Source organism: Chiloscyllium plagiosum, chromosome 14, assembly GCF_004010195.1.
Source record: "Chiloscyllium plagiosum isolate BGI_BamShark_2017 chromosome 14, ASM401019v2, whole genome shotgun sequence".
In the NCBI taxonomy this organism is placed as follows: Eukaryota; Metazoa; Chordata; class Chondrichthyes; order Orectolobiformes; family Hemiscylliidae; genus Chiloscyllium; species Chiloscyllium plagiosum.
Window position 1 is genome coordinate 8,724,961 of NC_057723.1, and position 4,087 is coordinate 8,729,047.

Below are 4,087 nucleotides of genomic sequence, written 5' to 3' on the forward strand. Positions count from 1 at the left end.
ATTGAGACATATGAGACCATCAGAGGGTTAGATCAGGTTGGACAGTGAGATGGCAATGGCTAGCATGAGGGAATATAACTTTAAATTGAGGGGTGATAGATATAGGACAGATGTCAGAGGTAGTTTCTTTACTCAGAGTAGTAGGGGCGTGGAACGCACTGCCTGCAACAGTGGTAGTATTATTTTTGGGGGCAATCATAAAAGGATCAAGAACCAGAGGGCACCGTTATAAAGAAACGAAAGTTATTAAAGAAGCAAATGCAATTTGAGTAGAAAGTTCTCAAGTTTGTAATTAGGGTTTGGAATACGCTGTCGAGAAGTGTGGGCGGAGGCATTCAAGAGGGTATTGGATGATTATTTAAATAGAAACAATATGTAGGGTCAGAGGGAAATGGCAGAAGACTGGCGCGGGGTTGAAACGCGAAGAGCCGATGCAGACGCAGTGGGCGGAATAGCCTCCTCCTGCACCGCACTAACAATTCTGTGATTTATTTCCACCACCTTCGGCTGAAGGGCGCCTGATATACCCGGAACATTTTTAACTTGACAAGCCTGATAACTTCTGTACTGATTAGCAATATTATACTTTTGCCGCTGAAAGTTGAAGTTTCCTTTGGAAAGTTCATAGAATAATTTAAAATCGCAATTTGCCGTGAAGGCACAAGTTTATTCCGCCACTTTCTGCTGGAGGGCGCCTGACGTTTCCGGAACATTTTTAACTTGACAAGTCTTCCGGTCTGTCACGTTGTATGGCTCTTCCGTCTGAGTGGGCTCCCTTAGTAACCGGACCTAAACGGTATGTTTAACTTTTAATTTTTTAAATTAAAATTTTAATATTATGACTCGGGATTTGCTAAGAGGCTGATACATCAGTTGTTAATTTAACAATGGAGATCGTTTGTTTTTGCTAAACAAAGGTACTGAAGAATATGGGCCAAAGTCCATGAGTTGGTATATGGTTCATGGTATATGGAGTTAAGCTATAGATCAGCCATGATCTCATTGAATGTCGGAACAGGCTCCACAGGCTGAATGGCTTTCTCTTGCCCTGTGTTCCTCAACGTTTTCTTTAAATGGTGATCATGTCAGAAGTGGGCATCCCGTCAAATCTCTTCCAGTCAAACTGATATCTTACCCGGCAAGTTTATTAAAATGTTGGAATTGCTTCTGCGGCCAGTTGTTGTATGTGCTACTGACAGGGTTGTGTTTTCTTTAATTAAAATGTATTTAAATAGAATAAAACGTATAAATTATTTATTTAGAATTGCATTGAAGTATTTAATGTAGAAAGATTCCAGCCCGATGCATCCAGTTAGTGCGCCGGTCGGATGGTCAGTATCGAAAGGGGGGGAAATGTTTGCTGTGTGGCATGACCAGCTGGGTTAATGGCGGACTTCATATCCCAGAGTGCAGCGCGATGGTGAATCAGCCCTCTCGCTGTGGTGCATGCGCACACTTCATTCACAAACTGGCCTCCATCAGTATCTGCAGAAGAGAAACTCTGCAAGTCTTACTGAGTCTTCACCTCGGCAACCTCGCATCTCTCTCTCTTCTGGATCATGGTAAACCCAGGAAAGCTTTAAATCCTGCAACTACAAAAAAAAACCTTCGTGTTCAATTACCTTTCATGTTCCTGACCCTCCTGGCCTTTGTCACATCTTCCTACTCTACTGCCTTCTGAGACCTCAGCACTTGACCAGTTCTGAATTCTTATGCAACCCTAATTTTTTAATTGCTCTGAGATTGGCTACTGTATCGAGAAAAGAACAGAAGTAAACCTTTCAGTCCCTCCATACTTCTCTACCATTCAATAAGATCATGGCTAATCTTTGTTTCAAATTTCATGTTCTGATCTACTCCCAATAACTTTTGATTCCCCTGTGTAACAAGAATCTATCCAACTCTGTCTTAAAAATCTTCAATAACCTGACCTCCATCAACCTCTGAGATAGAAAGTTTCAAAGTCACACAACCTTCTGTGATAAAAACAATTCTCCTCAGTTCTGCCCTGAAAGGGCAACCCCTAATGTTAAAACAGTGCCCCTGAAGTTTGGACTGACCTACAAGAGGAAACATCCTTTCTTTGTCCCCCTTGTAAATACCATTCACGATCTTATACATTTCAATTAAATTGACCCTTACACAGAAAGTGGGAGGAGTTTGGAACACACTGCCGGGGTAGTGGTGGAGGCAGATACATAGGGGCATTTAATTGACTTTTAGATAAGTACATAAATATGCAAGGAATGGAAGGATATGGACCAAGGACAGGCAGAAGGCAATAATTTAACTTCGTGTCATGTTCAGCTGAAGGGCAAGTAGGGAGACCAAAACTGCACACTGTATTCAAGATGTGATTTCATCAATGCCCTGCAATTTCAACTGTCTGGCTCCTGTAAAGAAAAAGAGCAGAAATAGTTCATGTTGCTGTTCAAACCTGCTCCACCATTCAATAAGATCGTGGTTGATCAGGTTGTGGTCTAAGCACAACCTGCTGTCTAACCTCCATAACACTTGACTCCCTTGATTATTGAAACCTATCTAACTCAACCTTGGATAAATTTCAAGACCAGCCTTCTGTTCCTGCTGAAGAAGAGAATTCCACAGTCCATCAAATGTCTGAGAGAAAATATTTCTCCTCATCTCTGTCTTAAGAGGGAGACATCTTATTTGTAACATTATGCTAAAAACTAGGGGACATAATTTAAGAATCTCCTCCTTAAATCTCTCCACCTCTTTCCTCTTTTAAGATGTTTATTTAAAATGATCTCTGACCAATCAGATTTTGATTGCCTGTCAGAGTCAAATTTTGTTTTCCTCCTGTGAAGTGCCTGGAGTGACTTCAGTGTGTGAAAGGTGCTCTATAAGTCCAAGTTGTTGTTGGTTTGACCTCTCTGGTCAGATACCAAGGTGTCCTTGCTTGCAGAGGAGTGTGCACAGAGGCTAGGTTTGGATGTGATGCCATATGAGATCAACAATCTCCTTGCCATCAAAGCTTGTGAGTTTCACTGACCATTACACATAGACATATTAGCCAGGGATCAAGATGGACCAAGGTTCTCAAGCACACACAAGAAATAGGGGCAGAAAGGCACCATTCAGCCCCTTGACCTTGCTTCACCATTGACAAAATCATGGATGAGCTGATTTGGCCTCAACAACACATTACTGTCTACCATACCACCAGCCCTCCTCACTACGCATATCCCTTGACTCTCCTGTCTATCAAAGTGAGGCACAGTGGTTAGCACTGCTGCCTCACAGCGCCAAAGACCTGGGTTCAATTCCCACCTCAGGCGACATGAATGTGTGGAGTTTGCACATTCTCCCTGTGCCTGCGTGGGTTTCCTCCGGGTGCTCCGGTTTCCTCCCACAGTCCAAAGATGTGCAGGCCAGGTGAATTGGCCATGCTAAATTGCCCGAAGTGTTAGGTGCAGGGGTAAATGTAGGGGAATGGGTCTGGGTCGGTGCGCTTCGGCAGGTCGGTGTGGACTTGTTGGGCCGAAGGGCCTGTTTCCACACTGTAAGTAATCTAATCTGAGCTAATCTAATCAAATCAATAATCTGTCTAACTCAGCATTGAACATATTCAATGACCTAGCCCCCACTATTCCTGAGAGAAGAGAATTCTGAACACAATGGCGAAAATCTGGAACTCTGTTTTGAGAAAGCTGCAAATGCTGGGGCTCCATTATGGCATTTATGACTGAAGTGGATTATAGCTCAGCCAGGATATTAAGAAAAATGGAGCAAATGTGGGTAAATAGATATAAGTTACAGATCAGCTATGATCCAATAAAATGTTTGAACAGACCTGAGGGGTTGAATGGCCTTCTCCTTGCCCAGACCTCTCCACCCCTCTCACCCACTCCAACCTCTCACCCTAGGAATGTGCAGCCCTCCACTCCCTCTGTTCCAACCCCAACCTCACCATCAAACCGGCAGACAAGGGAGGCGCGGTAGTAGTTTGGCGCACTGACCTTTACACCGCTGAGGCTAAACGCCAGCTTGCGGACACCTCCTCCTACTGCCCCCTTGACCATGACCCCACCTCCCACCACCAAACCATCATCTCCCAGACCATCCA

The 4,087-nt window shown here is 43.8% G+C and overlaps 1 protein-coding gene across 1 annotated transcript in view; it reads left to right on the plus strand.

The window, feature by feature from the left end:
* The first annotated feature begins 207 nt into the window (after positions 1-207).
* Positions 208-4,087, plus strand: part of LOC122556882 (transmembrane O-methyltransferase homolog) — a 10,550-nt gene continuing 6,670 nt past the window's right edge. Inside the window, exon 1 of the mRNA XM_043704140.1 lies at positions 208-796. The gene's annotated coding sequence lies outside the window, so the exon portion shown is untranslated. The remainder of the gene's footprint in view (positions 797-4,087) is intronic.